This window comes from Caretta caretta, chromosome 8 (assembly GCF_965140235.1).
Source record: "Caretta caretta isolate rCarCar2 chromosome 8, rCarCar1.hap1, whole genome shotgun sequence".
In the NCBI taxonomy this organism is placed as follows: Eukaryota; Metazoa; Chordata; order Testudines; family Cheloniidae; genus Caretta; species Caretta caretta.
In genome coordinates this window covers 16,357,400-16,374,113 of record NC_134213.1, presented here as the reverse complement: position 1 = coordinate 16,374,113, position 16,714 = coordinate 16,357,400, and the positions used below count along the sequence as shown (strand labels likewise).

The 16,714-nt window shown below is 42.4% G+C and overlaps 1 long non-coding RNA gene across 1 annotated transcript in view; it reads right to left on the bottom strand.

Moving 5' to 3' along the window:
• LOC142072956 (uncharacterized) overlaps positions 1–16,714 on the bottom strand; it is an 87,307-nt gene that overhangs the window by 12,722 nt on the left and 57,871 nt on the right. Inside the window, exon 2 of the long non-coding RNA XR_012669582.1 lies at positions 3,705–3,808. This is a non-coding gene — a long non-coding RNA (uncharacterized LOC142072956). The remainder of the gene's footprint in view (positions 1–3,704; positions 3,809–16,714) is intronic.

Sequence of the window (16,714 nt, the reverse complement as noted above, 5' to 3'; positions counted from 1 at the left end):
CATTTGAGATTCTCAAACAGCTATCCAACTCTCATAAATAAGCCCCAAAACACCCATATAAAGGAGATAAGTATTATTACACCCGTTTTACACAAGTGCAAAATATTTAGTAGGAGTAATACCACTGTTATAAGAAAATTCGTGTATTCACCTGTGCTTGCCAGGGAAAAGTCGTAACATTGTGTGTGATATAATCGTACACATACAAGCCCGATAAAATGCAGTCACCTCTGGAGTGTAGGGCCAGGGCCAGGCAGACAACGAGCATGCACAGCGTATCATCGAAGGAGAGGAAATTCTGGCCAATGACATAAGGCAAACCCCTAGTCTTATGACAGATGCCCTGGGAGCTTTAACATCCACAAAGACCGAAGAGGACCTCAAACGTCTTGTCAAAAAAACCCAAACACATTGTAAGTCTCGTCCAACTACAATGGATCTATCTTGACAGCTTCAGTTGACCTGCTGGTATTTCCAACTCGTGGGTAGAGCTGTGTGAATAACTGATCTTTTGGTATGCTGAAAATCCAAAAAAAATCCAAAACCAAATTTCAGTTCAGGTTCAACTCAAAAATGGGATTTCAAAATGTTCAGCAAATCAAAAGTCAGAAAAAATAACATTTAGGAGCAAATTAAATATTTTGTTCGATCCACAATGACACATTGTTTCGATTTCAAGTGATTTTAACATTTCTAATTTTTTTTTAAATACAATGAAGAATATTTCAAAATGAAAAGTCATTTTAAATGGAAACATTTCATTTAGAAAATTTCAAACCATTCCACCCCCTAAAATGAACAATTTGGGAAAATCAACACAAATTTGCTACGTGTTTGTTGCCATCAAATCTGCATTTTTTGCTGAAAAAAAAGTTTTCCTTAAAAAAATGTATCCAGCTCTGCTTGTGGATCCAGGAATTCTGGTATTTCAAACCCAACACTTCAGCCATTCTGATAATCCCCCAGTTTCAGAAAAAATATAGAGCTGATCAAAGAAATTACAGCTTCCAGTTACAGCCTTTGCAGTTAAAATACAATCTTAAAACTCACTGTTACTTAACAGAAAACTAAAATTTGTATAAGTCATTTGTGAACAAAGGAAAGGATAATTAGAGGAATAAGGCTATAAAAAAATTCTTAACTCCAATATGAGAGGAAGGTGACAGGAATTATCTTTTATGTTTAAACCACTCATAATGCTAGTTTTAAGCTTGGGCATTGCCCCCTAAGCATCTATGTAAATAGAAATATATGTACATTATATGTGTATGTACAAAGGTATTTATGTAGTAGGTCCAAACAATCTCATATTCAGAGGTTCGAAGCCTTGGTTTCATACTTTCCAAAATGTAAGGTGGCGGAGCAGCGGGGGCCAGAGATAGGCTAGAGATTTTGAATTCAGTTCGATCTGGATCTGAGGTTTGGGTTCACTGTTTGATTAGGATCAATTGCTACAGAACAACAATAATGCTACAGAACCCTTATACTGCATTTTATATCTTCAAAGCACTATTCAAACATTACAAAACTCTCACAACACTACCCCAGTGAGGCAGGTAATTATGCATGTATGCACAGCGCTTATGCATGGTATACAGGCAAGTACTTCTTACTGAAGCTGTGAAGGGGTTCCACAATAAAATGGAAAGATTGAAATTGAAATGGAACCCACTGAATCCAGCCAGGGTTTCATGTAAAATTACATTAATAAAAGCCCAGCCTAAGCAAACTCGAAGGAGAAAATTTAAAATAGTCAGTATATATGCCATTACAAAAATCTCGCTCATTCTTTCTTCTGTCACTACATGCTAATTAACCGCCACAGAACATTTTAATTTTCTTCAACCGGTAGGCCTGCTCTGGTACATACAGCATGTAGCTAGGTAAAAGCAGGAAAGATATAATGTTTCTGGACATTACACCTTTTCAGATTAGGATTCTCCCTGCTTTTCTGGCTGAGGAGCCAGGGTTGTGAGTCAGATACTGTGATCTCACTGTCTCTATCGTTAAGACTTATATTCGTTCTTTCTTTGTTCTGTCTGTTGACTTTCCTTAATCTGAAATAAAAATCACTCAGGCCAAAAGCACATTTCACTCAGTGCGTGGGAACCAAAACAACTGTTCTTGGCAACCCAGTACTTTAGACTGTGGCCATGGCTGATGCACTCAGTCCAGCTGTCCAGCAAAGAAACTGGCAAAGCTGCACAAATGTTATTTGGCCAAAGACCATGGGAGCTGCTTGGTTATTGAGGCTTCTCCCTTCCCCACCATGGAACATTCATTCTAATTCACCAGAGTCAAAAAATAACACTAATAGCGACACATTCACAGAAGCTACACCTTTTTTTTGCTGAAGTTAAGCCAGCTCTGAGCTGGTGTAGCAATGGCATATCCCCTTTAACAAGGCTTGGCAAACAAGGCAGGTAACCCAATTGTTGCAGAATTTGCACCCTTATGCACTTGAGTTCTGAAGGCTCTGGGGCCACCGCTACAGGATTTACATTAAGCTTGCTGCAGAAAATGCCAGGCCTTGCATACACAAAATACACAACTGTGTGGTGTGGTATAAAGGTATTATTTACACTTGTTTGCAATGACATGCATAATTTATCCTCGGCTTGAACTCTCATGAAGAAATAGGACCATTCCAAACTCGCGCCAACATTACCTTTATACCACATCACATCACATCTTCCACAAGTATATATTACTTGTAGAGAATATATGATACAGTGGTGTGTAATAAAAGTTTAATTGGCATGAATTTGGGTTGGCCGCACTATATTTACTGGTGGTAAAAACCACGAGTATGTTATTCACAAATGAGGACCAATAAAACCTTAATACCACCCTAAAGCAAGATGTATTCTGTATCTGCCACATGTTATGGAGAAACTATTTTCAAAATGTTTAAGATAATGTTGTATCTTTCCACCTGTAAAGCCAAGCAGCTGTCCTTGGCTACCATGAGTTCAACTGCACAGAACACGTAAAGAGCCATAAATACCTCTAAAAATAAACCAGTATAGCTCTTCTGTATACAAAGAGTCTGATATCTCAGGAATTTCCTGGGCTAGCAATGACTAGGTCCCATTAGGAAGTGTGTGTGATGATGAGGTATCTCCCATTTTCCAAAGGGACAAAGCTGCCATTTCTAGCCCTACAGGATCATGGCATATCAGACTTTAAAATCATGACACCCTTGAGAATAGAAAAAACATTTTTAGGTACAGGACTGAAAACTTGTTTCAGCCAGGTAAAATGGGGGTTGGGGCGGGGTGTCATATTTTGGGGCCAAAAAAGGAAATATTTCTAATAGCAGCTGTTTGAATGTCCTCAGGGATTTGGAAAATATTAGAAAAAGAGTCCCATAGGAGATGGATCAGTGGGAGGAGAGCAGGTGAAGAAGTCAAGGCTGCATGATTAATTCATTTATAATGTGGATATATGTGTGTGTATAAACACACACACATATATATAAATAAATATACACACACATTTTAGGTGTGTCAGCCACCTAGTCTTTTTAGACAGAAGTCTACCTGAGTCCTGTGGCACTTGGGGCTAGAGACTTCAGGCTCTCTCATCTACTGGGTCTCCTAAGTACTCACCCACAATCCTAAGCTCATGCTCTCATACTCTTCTGCATCCTTGGATGGAAAGACACATAGTGTAATGCAAATTCTCCATGTATGAAATATTACCTCTGCTCTCTCCAGAGCAACAACAGATGTACATGTTGGGCTGTTATTCTGAGGAAGAGGGTCTGTTGGCCTTTCTGTACTCTTGGGCTCTGCTCTGGCTGCAGCTGTGGAGAAAGGAAGCATTTGACACTAATGTAATCGTGTTCTCATTGCAGCTTTACCTCATCCCTGGCATTGAAGCAGTGTGGGGAAGGTAGTAGTCTGTTAGAATCTGTGTTTTTTTCCCTTTAGGTCTTCATTTCCCTGACCTCTGTCTTCTTCCCTGACCCCAAAGCAAACAAATTTCAACACATTCAGAAAGGTGCTTGTGGTGGCTTGCCTCAGAGCACAGGTTCCTGTGTTACGACAGGGAGGCCCAAACTACTGGCGCAGTTATCAGGAGATAAAAGGGTGGCATCATGGACATAGTAAACTACACATTTTCTGGGACACCATGAACAGAACTTGCTTTAAGGGCCCGGCAGAAGTTGCACAATATCTCATGGCAAGTGCACAAGTTATGTCAGTCACCACAAAGTTATTGGTGCTAATAATTCTAAGTTCTCATAAAGTAGGCGATGGGGACTTGGAGACTTTCTAGAGATCCCTCCGAGCTTGTGATTTTGAGTCTGTATTACAGCTTCCTAGATATGCTGCAGAGAAGCCAAGTTTTCAAACCATGGACTACTGTCTGAGAGAAAGTCACTCAAGCAAAATCCTGACTTCTTCGATGCCACACATTGCAGATCAACTTGGTCTTTGTCCTATTACATGTTCTCTGAGAAGGCCATCAGCCTGAACACCTGATGTATGCTGATCTTTTAAAGCAAGTGAAGAGAGGCACTATCTACTTCTAATGTGCCAAGAGCAGGGATCTCTAGCGCAGGTCATAGAGAATATCAACATTCTTTATCACTTGCCACACCAGATTTTCTCAGAGGAAGTGAAGTTACATTTTTTCTTCCCATTGTTAAAAGACTCATCAACTAAGTTTGGGGTTTGCCCCAAGAGGCTGCAGAAGAGTTGGCAGACATGGGTCATGTCTAGAGCTAACCAGAAACTTCCGAATTTTGGGTTTTATGGATTTTTTTATCAAAATTCAATTTGTCAAATTTTTTTGACCAGCTCCAGAGCTACCTGATTTTTTTAATTGAAATTAAAAAAAAAAAACCCTAAATAATTTTGTAAATATTTTCATTAATTTTGAGAGATTTTTTTAAAAAATCTCTCTCTAGTCGTCTACCACAAACATTGTTTGTGAGATCAGAAGATTTTATCACAGCCTGTGAAGTGAAGTAGCAGATGAAATGGAACAAAAGAAACAGGGTGCCTGGCAGTCAGAGCTGACCTTTCCTTATGTCATGTGTCTTAAAGACAAAACAGCAACACATATTCATGCCAATGACTGGAAATATCAGGCTTTTTCTACAATGCACAGTAGCAGCAGCTACCTGCTGCAAGTGGAAAATTAACTCCGAACTGATTAATGAAAACAGGATTTAGAAAAGCAAAAAGTAAAAGGTGAATTTGTTTTATTGTGGCTGGAGAACTGAAAAATCCATGAAGCAAAAAACACTCAAATACATAAAAATCATCTGATCCCAAACTGACTTCTAGCAATACCATTTCAACCCTCTATCCAGGGAACGAGAGAACCTAACAATGTAATTAAACTAATATACTGGACAGAAGTTTTATACAGTTTGCAAAATATTCACAATACAACTAAAATGCAAGTATTTTTGGAATTGGTTAAAATTAAAAAATGGACGATTTCTGTGAAGAATTCCAAACGTATGTGCAAATATTTCAAAGACAAAGGGACAAATTCTTGAAAACAGGCCAGTTTTTAAGCCAATATGATTTTTGTGTCAAAGCCATGAGAAAAATATTTTCAGTGTTAAAGTACCCACTGAGCTAGAAATATTGCACAAAATGAATTTTTAGTACCATTTTTACAACAGTGCAAAATGAAACTATGTTTACTCTAGAAAACTAAAATTATGAATTTCACACATCTCTGCTTTATGTAAATCTGCCACGATTCTGCAAATCCAATGCAGTTCCACTGACTTCAAGGGAGTCGCTCTAGATTTTCACAAGTGTAATTAAGATTACAGGCTCGTACCTAGGCTCTTTTCTGGTATTGGCAGAAACAATGCATGCTTTTTGTATGGTTAGGAATACTGCATCAATTTCTAGACTATCAATTACTCCATCAACTACTAGAGAGCCTTCCTGCACTGGCATTGAACCCATCAAAGTCCTACCTGAGCTCTGACACAGTTTCTTTAAAACTGTTTTAAAACCAAATGATCTTGTCTACACTGGCGAGACAAACGTTTGAAACCCCTTTATCAGAAAGGATGTTTAAAACAGATTCAACTCCATTTTCCAAAATGGTTCAAATTCTACTGTAAACGGGGCTTCTGCTCCCCCAGGCCCTGTCCTTGCCTCTGTCCTCCCTCCTCAACAGCTGCCCTTGACCCCTACTCCTGGCCATAATCCCACTCTTGCTCCTGTCTCCCCACTCCACAGCTCCTGCCCTACCCCTCATCCCTGGCTCCTCCTGCTAAACCCTCCAAGGTTCCTACCTCCTTCCCCGATCTGCATTTGAGTCAGCTTGTTTCATGCTTTCCCTCCAAGCTGCTTAGGTGTCAACAGGGGGAGCACTGGGAGCACAGCAGGGACCATCTCCCTGGTCTCAGCTCTAACGTGTGGCACCACAGCATCCCCATCACCTGAGAGGAGCAACTTTTGGGAAAGTCCTGCTCAGCTCCTGTAGCCCTGGCCTGGAGCATGCTCAGTGAGGCTGGAATCTTCGGAGGTATCAGACTCTTAACAAGTCTCTGCTGAGCACATGTGAACTGAGATTTTTTCAGAGGCTTGGCCAAATAGGGGTGAATTTTAACAGGGCTGGGAAAAGCAAATCCCTGGCGCTGGGGCGGCCCTCCTGCCGAATTTCAAATCCCTGCTCCAAAGCATGGCGGAGCTACAGCTTCTCCATGAAATGGTTGTAACTCATTTTTTAAAAACATGGCTTCAGATTCCTCACGGCATTTTTGTTAAATTTCGGAAAAACGGCATCGGTTACTAAATTTACCGTGGCTGCTCCCTGATCCTTAACAAAACAAACACCCTTCTCCTTGTCCTGTGCAGGGGACCCTGACAACCCACTCTAGCACCCTCCGGTCAGGCACTGCAATCCTAATCCCGCCTGGTGAGGAGGGGTGGCCGGTGGGCAGGTGGCTGTTGGAAAGCCCACCCTGCAGTCACCCCCGACAACCGTGGCTCCTACAGCTCCTGTCCCACAGGGCTGGGCAGGCGCTCTGCTCCAGGCACTGTGTCCTGGTAGGCAAGGTTGCAGAGCTGTCTGTGCTTGGCTCAGCTGCTCCTTTCTCATAACAGAGGGGCGGGTAGGCCAAACCTGAGGGGCACTGCACAGGACACTGTGCACTCATTAAAGTTTGGCCCATCCAACCCTTCATCAAGATGGGGGTCTGTGGAGCCAAACCTGAGAGGTATTGTGACCCAGTGCACCAGGTTGCAATGCCTGGAGTGGGGAGCCAGGCCTGGCCACATGCACCACTGTGGGATGACTGAAGGGCAGGTTCATTCTCTAGTCTCTCCTGCCCGTAGTCCTCCCCTCAACATTGAGCCAGGGCCAAGTGTCTAGGAAAATCATGGACAGGGGGAAAAGTCATGGACAAGCAGAAAAATCATGATATATGTGACTTCTTTCCCCCATGCCAAAACAGAGGCCCTAAGCATTGGCAAACAATACATTTTTCCCTATTCTCGTTTTTAGAAATTACTGTCTGAAACTTCCTGCCAAAAAGTCAGCCTTAATGGAAATTTTCAGCCCAAATGATTCAAGTTTGATAAACTTATAAGCAACTGAAAACAAGGTCTTACAATGAAAAGTGTTAGGTGTCACTCCCTGTAGTACCTATGATTTATTTTCCATGTTGACTTGTTTTGGCTCTTTTACAAGTCATTTTATGGGACCTATGGAAACTGCTTGTTGGTTAACATTCACAATATGCCATGGAACTTTTAGAACATACAGCCCTTAGAGTCAGGTATGTAATGAACAGAACACAGGAACCACCATACTGGGTCAGACCAATGGTCCATCTAGCCCAGTATCCTGTCTTCCGACAGTGGCCAGTGCCAGATGCTTCAAAGGGAAAGAACAGAACAGGGCAATTATTGAGTGATCCGTCCCCTGTCATCCACTCTCAGCTTCTTGGCTAATAGCAGCTGATGGACCTATCCTCCAAAAATTTATCCAATTATTTTTTTTATATGCCACTTATATTTTTGGCCATCAGAACATCCACTGACAACAAGTTCTACAGGTTGACTATGCGTTGGGTGAAGAAGTACTTCCTTATGTTTGTTTTAAATCTGCTGCCTATTAATTTCTTTGGGTGATCCCTGGTTCTTGTGTTATGTAAAGGGGTAAATAACACTTCCCTATTCACTTTCTTCACACCACTCATGATTTTATAGACCTCTGTCTTATCCCGCCTTAGTGATCTCTTTTCCAAGCTGAAGAGCCCCAGTCTTTTTAATCTCTCCTCATATGGAAGTTGTTCCAAACCCCTAGTCAAGCACATGCTGTATGTCAGTGGTTCTCAAAGCCGGTCTGCCGCTTGTCCAGGGAAAGCCCCTGACGGGACGGTTTGTTTACCTGCCGCGTCTGCAGATTCGGCTGATCGCGGCTTCCACTGGCCGCAGTTCGCCGCTCCAGGCCAATGGGGGCTGCGGGAAGGGCGGCCAGCATGTCCCTTGGCCTTGACAGTCCGGCGCACCAGGGGCTTTCCCTGAACAAGCGGCAGACCAGCTTTGAGAACGACTGCTGTCTGTGGAGGGAAGGCGAAAGAGTGCAGGGATGGAAAACAGTAGTCAGCATGAAGTGGCAGCGCAGTGCTAGGGATGGGGGACAAACACCTGGACACAGTGAGAGCAGGTTCCCTCAAGGCAGGAGGGACAGAAGCCCACAGTGAGCCCCTGACTAAGACAGTAGGAGCCACCATAATACAGGGGCCCCTGAAGCAGCCATGTTGTTCAGCAACTGTCAGGAGTGACCTAGAAGAAGAGGCCAAAGAAAGCGCCAGTCAGTGGCAAGAACGGCTCTTGTGGGGGTGGGGGGTTTGGGAAGACAAAGGAAGCCCAAAAGAGATGCAGTGGAACAGCTAGGCAGAGCAAGTCAGAGGAAGCCCCAGGTGGGTCCAGGGGAACAACCTCAGAGGCTTTGGGGCCCTAGAAGCCGCCCCAGAGCAGGTTTTTATAAAGTCTTTGCAGCTCTGTGGGGGTGAGGGAAGAACTAGTAACAGGTCTTGATTAGGGCAGGAGCAGCCTCTAGTAAGAGCTAAAGACCTCAGTCACAGGCAGCCCCGGAACATGAAGTAAGCCTGGAAATTGCAGTTAGAAAATTTCATCCTGGAATTAAGGCACAACATTTTAACTGCAATGGCAATTGACATTTGACCAACTTCCCAAGGAATGGGGTGGATTCTGTATCACCTGGCATCTTTAAATTGGGATTGGATTGGTCTTTCTACAAGATCCACTCCAGTTCCAGTACAAGTTTTTGGGCTAAATGCAGGAATCACTGGGTGAAATCTATGGCCTGTGTTCTGCAGGGGGCCAGACCAGATGATCACAATGGTCCCTTCTGGCTTCAAAATCTATCAGAGGCAACTGGCAGATAGAACGATGGGAGGAAAAGGACACCATCCTCTCCCTCTTTTCCCTCTTAGATATCTTCTACTGCTCTGGGCAGGGGGGAAGAAAGGGAATACCACAGTACTGGGGACTTGCAAACTCTCTGGGTCCACAAGTAAAAAGGCAGGCTCTACATGGCTTGCTCATGTTCACTCCTTATGTGCCATGTGGAGGAGTAAGGAAAATAAGCAGAACTTGTGTTGTGTTTCCCCATGAGATCTTTTCTATCCTCGGACGTCCTCTCAGACCAGCCCTGAAAGAGATATGACTTCTGGATTCTAACCCAGTGTGTGCCTGCACAGACATGCTCTGTTTGGGAGCAGGGAACAGACTCTACTCATTACACCTATTAACCATTCACATTACACCTATTAAAACAGCACAGGAAATTTCAGGGGCAAAGACAGTGGCCTGAATTTTTCCTGCTACCCTCAAAACAATGCACTTAAAGAGCCTACTAACCAGCCTATGGGAAGCAAATTGATGGTCTCAGTCCAGTTGTCCTGGATAGCCATCCACATCACCACAATTGGCATTAAATATTAGCAACTTGGTGGTAGCTTCAGAAGAGGCCAATTGTTGAGTAAGCAGGGAGACTAAGCTCCCAGCTCACACCTAGAGTATTCACCAGTCAGGGGAGAGGGCTTAAGGAACACCAGCAGAGCAGAGAAGGGGAAGCTTGCATTGCTTTTGTCCTATCCTGCCACTAAATAGAGGACTTCATTCTTCAGGGCTCTTGTTCTGGCATCTTTCACTGGCACTAGATTCACTTATAATTTAACTAGAAAGAAAAACAAAAAGATTTAGTGACCAGAAACATGAACGCTCGGAAATGAGTATTAACTCAAGGAAATCAAGAGCTGAATGAGTTACATCTAGCATGGAAATGAGCTGGCTTATGGAGGCACGTTTGCTGCAGCTCAGAGATTGCAGTTCAAATCCTTCAATATCCTGCTGTTCTTTGGTAAGGACTAGAGCGTCTCACCCAAGCCATATCTTTATAAGGTGACAAATCTGAATTCAGAGGAACCTGGTGACAAGAAGAATAAAAAAAGAAAACAAGCAAAAATAGGGGCCTTGAGGGGAAATAGGTTTCCTTCCCACTCTGTCTAGCATGGATGAAAGCTTTTGTCTTGGAGAAACAAAGCAGATATTCCCAGTGCCAGCTACAGTCACTAGACCATATCATTATTTTTATTTATTTTTATTACAATAGCTCCCAAAAGCCCCAATCAGGCATCACACGGGGGGGGGGGGGGGGGAGGGGGGCTGCACAAGATATAGGGGGAAATTTCCAGAAGTATCTGACTGACGTGGGATCCTAAGTGCCATTTCCAAAAGTGATATAGCCAGAGAGCTACCTTAGTTCTACTGACTTTTAATGAAAGTTAGGCGCTTAAGTGCCAAAGTCACTTTTGAAAAAGGAACTTAGGTGCTTTTGAAAGTTTTGCCCATGGTCTCTGCCCCAGTACAGTATGGATTGTGAGGAAAAGAGGTCAAAGAAAGTGTCCTTGCTGCATTTCAACTCACGTCTCGGTCCCATTCATTCAAACAGCCCAATTGTTTTAAATTGGACTACCTGGGAGTAAAAGTTTCTAAGATTAGACCCTTATTTTCCTGGACTGACCTGACAGTCTGAGTTAGTACCAGCACAATTATGTAGCAAAGGATCCAAATTGAGGTCCCAAGCTCAAATAGCTGTCAGACAGTGCTTTGATACTACAGAGATGGAAGCTCTACCTATACCTGTGAGAGCTATATAGTTAAAATATATTAGACAGATAGAACCAATCCCTGGAACTCATGGCAGTACTAAGTACCTTGATGTTGCTCTCTGATAGCCAATGTGAAGAATGGCAGTGAGAGAGCTGGAAGAAAATATAATGTGGGGCCTTTAAGAGTGAGAGCACAGAAAGAGGGGAAAAAAGGAGGGGGAGAGGAGAGATCTCAGAGGATTATTCTCACATATTAGGAAAAAAATCATTTTCCTTTATAAATATAATTTACAAAGGAACTTATGCAAGAGACTACCCCAAGAATCCCCAAGGCACTGTACAGAATTCCATCCCGCCACACTTGCTCTATGAAGCAATTGCTTTTTGCTTGTCCCTTGAGCGGTCACTTCAGACACGATTCACTGTACATTTTTATTGAATTCTGCAACACAAAGTGCTAGCACTAGAGCACTGCAAAACTGTTGTCATAAAATGCATGAAGTGTGTCTGTTCTCAGATCCCCCGGTCAAGGCAGTCACCCTGCAAGAGAAAGTCCTGCCAAATCATAGAATATCAGGGTTGGAAGGGACCTCAGGAGGTCATCTAGTCCAACCCCCTGCTCAAAGCAGGACCAATCCCCAATTAAATCATCCCAGCCAGGGCTTTGTCAAGCCTGACCTTAAAAACTTCTAAGGAAGGAGATTCTGCCACCTCCCTAGGTAACGCATTCCAGTGTTTCACCACCCTCCTAGTGAAAAAGTTTTTCCTAATACCCAACCTAAACCTCCCCCACTGCAACTTGAGACCATTACTCCTTGTCCTGTCCTCTTCTACCACTGAGAATAGTCTAGAACCATCCTCTCTGGAACCACCTCTCAGGTAGTTGAAAGCAGCTATCAAATCCCCCCTCATTCTTCTCTTCTGCAGACTAAACAATCCCAGTTCCCTCAGCCTCTCCTCATAAGTCATGTGTACAAGACCCCTAATCATTTTTGTTGCCCTTCGCTGGACTCTTTCCAATTTATCCACATCCTTCTTGTAGTGTGGGGCCCAAAACTGGACACAGTACTCCAGATGAGGCCTCACCAATGTCGAATAGAGGGGGACGATCACGTCCCTCGATCTGCTCGCTATGCCCCTACTTATACATCCCAAAATGCCACTGGCCTTCTTGGCAACAAGGGCACACTGCTGACTCATATCCAGCTTCTTGTCCACTGTCACCCCTAGGTCCTTTTCCGCAGACCTGCTGCCTAGCCATTCGGTCCCTAGTCTGTAGCTGTGCATTGGGTTCTTCCGTCCTAAGTGCATCACCCTGCACTTATCCTTATTGAACCTCATCAGATTTCTTTTGGCCCAATCCTCCAATTTGTTTAGGTCCCTCTGTATCCTATCCCTGCCCTCCAGTGTATCTACCACTCCTCCCAGTTTAGTATCATCCGCAAATTTGCTGAGAGTGCAATCCACACCATCCTCCAGATCATTTATGAAGATATTTAACAAAACCGGCCCCAGGACCGACCCCTGGGGCACTCCACTTGACACCGGCTGCCAACTAGACATGGAGCCACTGATCACTACCCGTTGAGCCCGACAATCTAGCCAACTTTCTATCCTTATGTTGTCTCTGGGTTCCGGAGAGATCTGGGGAAATGTTCCTCTGAAACCAGTTGGTTCTGCCACGTGGATTTTCTGTTAGAAAAGTTGCTGGTTTCTTAGCCAAGCTATCAAAATTCACCATTTTCACAGCAATCACATAAACCTCACTGGTTTTATTTGAGTTTTACAGAGAAACTTCAGTTTCACCCTAGAAATGGGTCAAACCAAACCTCAGGATCCAAACACCCCTAAGCTGCAAGGTGGCCAGGACCCAGATACTTATTCCACAGCCAGCCATGCTTTTTAAAATGATGTCTTTGCACTAGAAGTCTGGAGCCACACGCTCCAGATCTGTGTCTGAATCTACAGCTCCGAGCTATCTCGGATTCGTATGAACCTGACACTCAAGAGTGAAACTAGATGCAGAACCATCAAAATGAGCAGAAAGGTTCACTGGAACCTGGAGAGTTATCCCAGCATGAGTAAGAATGGTTAGGACAGTACAAATGTTTATCAAACTTACAGAAATATCCATTTCTCACATATAAAGGCATCATGGTAAGTAAAGAGTCTAACCACCATTATTAAGAGCTAGATCTTGCAAAGTACTTAGCAATTCCCAGTCTCTGCTTCCGGCCCCCTGATCCCAAACTGCCTGGTCCTGGCACAAGCTGGAGCTGCAAGATACCAGCTCTAACATGCCACTACCAGGAACCTCACAGCAGTGGAGGATGAGATGTAATGCAACTTTATTCAACTGTGCACCCTCGCTATCCTCATCTGCTCTTGGCCTTACATCATTTTTCTCCTTGCCCCAGGGTGGTACAGGAGATGGCAGATCCACCTCTTCCAGTTTTCTCCTACACAGAGAGGATATACGCTTAGATCTCTCTCGATTTAAGCAGCAGCCCTCACATGTATCAAGATGGCGCATGTTATGGTGTGCACAGGGATTATTTCACCCATAATTCTATATGCAGGCACCACTGGGATGGTTTGCTTTTATTCCACAAACTTAGCAGACCAGAGAATCTGGCTCTTAGAGTTTCCATGACCCTTTGTATTATCTTCACCCTGATCGCAGACACCCAGAAAGGAGGTCAAAATGTCATGAAAAGTATCTATTCTTTAATGCCTTTGCTCACGACAAGTTAAGTCTCTTTGGATATAGTACAGTTACCTACATCTCAGGAAGAAAAATAACTTACCAGTTTCGTAGAATGTGAATGAAGAGAAAGAGATTATACTGAAAGTGCCTACTAGGACTAAAAATGATTTATGTCAACACTGTATTTCAGAGCATGAAATATAAATGCAAAATATATTGGTTAAGAAGGGTTATATTACCCTCTGCCCTAGATAAAATTAAATCTTATTCCACGTAAAACAGCAGAGCATTTATAGCATTAAAAAGATCTACAAATTATTATTACAAAAATTATGCAATTTAACTGATGAGATCTTAAACTGGTCACTAATGCAGTACTGAATATCGTCAGTCCTGTAACGCAGACTGTCAGAGAAGCCACTGGAGTGATTGGGTAATGATCCCCTGCCATGTGACAGGGATAGACCTTTTGTAACCCTGATCTATGCCAGCTGACTGGTGCCAGTAAATAAAGATTGGTTTCTTACCAGCACTCCCTTGTGTCATATTTTTAGTGCATGCACTAGTGTAATTTGGGCTAAAAATTCTAAATATGGGGGAGGGGAAATGCACTCTGCCCCAGATCCATCTCCACTGGGTCTACTTCCAACTCCTGAGAAAATTAAGAGCCACCTTAAAAAAAAAAACGGTGCTAGAAAAATATTTGCTTCTTTCCCCATCAAATGTGAAATTTCCCACCAGGATTACACTGGTCGGAGGTGCGGGATGGGCAATTTTCAGTCCCATACCAATGCTAGGTAAAAGCTCCAGTTAATTGTGACCTAACAGGACTAGAAATGGGTGCAATATATCATTGGAAAGGAAAGATTCAGAGCTGGGATATACAGCAATTATTATTATCTCCAAAAATGTCTGAGATACTAGGGGTGAAATACTGGATGGTTCCATTGAAATCAATAGGATTTTTGCTGTTGATTTCAATGGGATCATGTTTTCACCCTAGGTTCTAAAATTGTGACATTGCTTATAAATTAGCTTTTCCGTTTATCATTATTTGTGTAAGCATGCAAATGCAACAGACATACTATCATTCGAGAAATATAAATTAAGGTTTGACATTTCATAGAAGCACAAGGGACGTAGGAACTCTGATGTCATTGAAACTGAATGTGAGTTCAGCATGTAACTCCCTTAGGATCACCACACTGAAAATCCCAACATATATTAATATAGTCATACATCTACAAAACATTGCTTGGACAGATAGCTCCCGTAGGATCTAAAATATACTATTTGAGTGTACTTTACATGCATACGTGGATACATATATTTGTTAGATTAATAAATACATGGTGAAAACAGAAAGGAATATATATTTGCCTGGATGAGCAAGCTGAATAATATCGCTGCACCATTCATTTCCACAAGAAAAGAAAAAGCAAAGGCTTTACTCCTTTTGTTATTATTTTTTCATAGGCAAGTAAAGATGGAGAAAATGATCATTCTCATCAACACTATAATGACAGTCTCAGGTCTATAATCCTGCAAAGGAAACTTGCACTGCACAAAAATGAAGTCTACCGGGGGTTGTTGAAGCTTAGGTTCTCTAAAGAATTATTTTCAAGTTCCTCTCCATGAAGGATATTATGAGTAATAAGAGTAGCTACAATTGTGGCTTTTTAGAGAGTGTTTTTACCAGCCAATTCTAGAAAGGATAACTCAGGCTGTGTTGCTGTGCTTGTGGTACGTGGCCTTGGCTAACTGGTATAGAGTAAATGCATTTTTATTGGCCCCTAGTTTAGACTATTTTAAATTTGTAAAAATTGAAAAATTCTTGGCAGAACTCCACAGCCTACGAAAAATGTTCCTCTTGAAAACTAGTTACGAGTTAATGATAATTCCACTTCGGGCAGGAAGGAAGGGTTTAGACTGGATGTCCCCGAGTGAATCGGGAGAATGTTCATCACAGCCCTGCTCGCCGTTACTCAAGTCCTATTAAAGAAAACAAAGACTCTGCTTGTATTAGATACATTAATGATATTTTCACAGAAGCAAGTTAAATTTAAAAGCACTGAACAATCCTAAGTACACAAAAACTTTGCGACTAGCGTTTGATTCCAACACGCCCTGTGATGCATTGCCTTAAAAGCAACTTAATATTTTAAGTTCAAAGACCTTTTAAAGAAGCTCCATGTAAAGTTGTAGACATTCTAAATGGTTCAGTGGGAACCCTTACACTGAGTTAAGATATAGTGAAACACCAGAGTTTTTGAAGTACAATTCAAGCCCTGATTTATTCCTGTGTATTGCCATGAGTGGACTGCAATTCTGGATACAGCGAACATTCTTTGCATTGACTTCAATGGGCTTTCGGTGAAGCCCATGTTAAAGTTCTTCTATGGAAAAAAGAAACTTCATTATTTGGAAGGGTCAGCTGTAGCTTTCACAAAAGAAATGCAAAAGCTGTTCACATGCACCGAAAATAACCAATACGCAAAGTCATAAAAGTATGTGGTCAGATACATGAGTTCTCCTCTCATGACTAAGAAAACAGCTGCTCTTATATTAATTTAGTTTAAATAAAAATATATATAGTTAGGATGGCTAATATGAATTATCATAGATGTGCGTGAAAATCGCTTTGTAAACAGAGTAAGCTAAAGTACCTGAATGCACCTCGCTATGACTTTTACAGAAAGACAGTCACTCACAACTGCCAACATTTGACCACTGCAAACAGGGGCATTTGGGGAGAAAATTTAGAGATACGTCTCATAACTCCCATTGAAATCCAGTGAAATAGGGCCTTGATCCTGAAAACATTACACATATGCTTTACTCTAATCTTGCAGAATTGTCCCATTGTAGTCTATGGA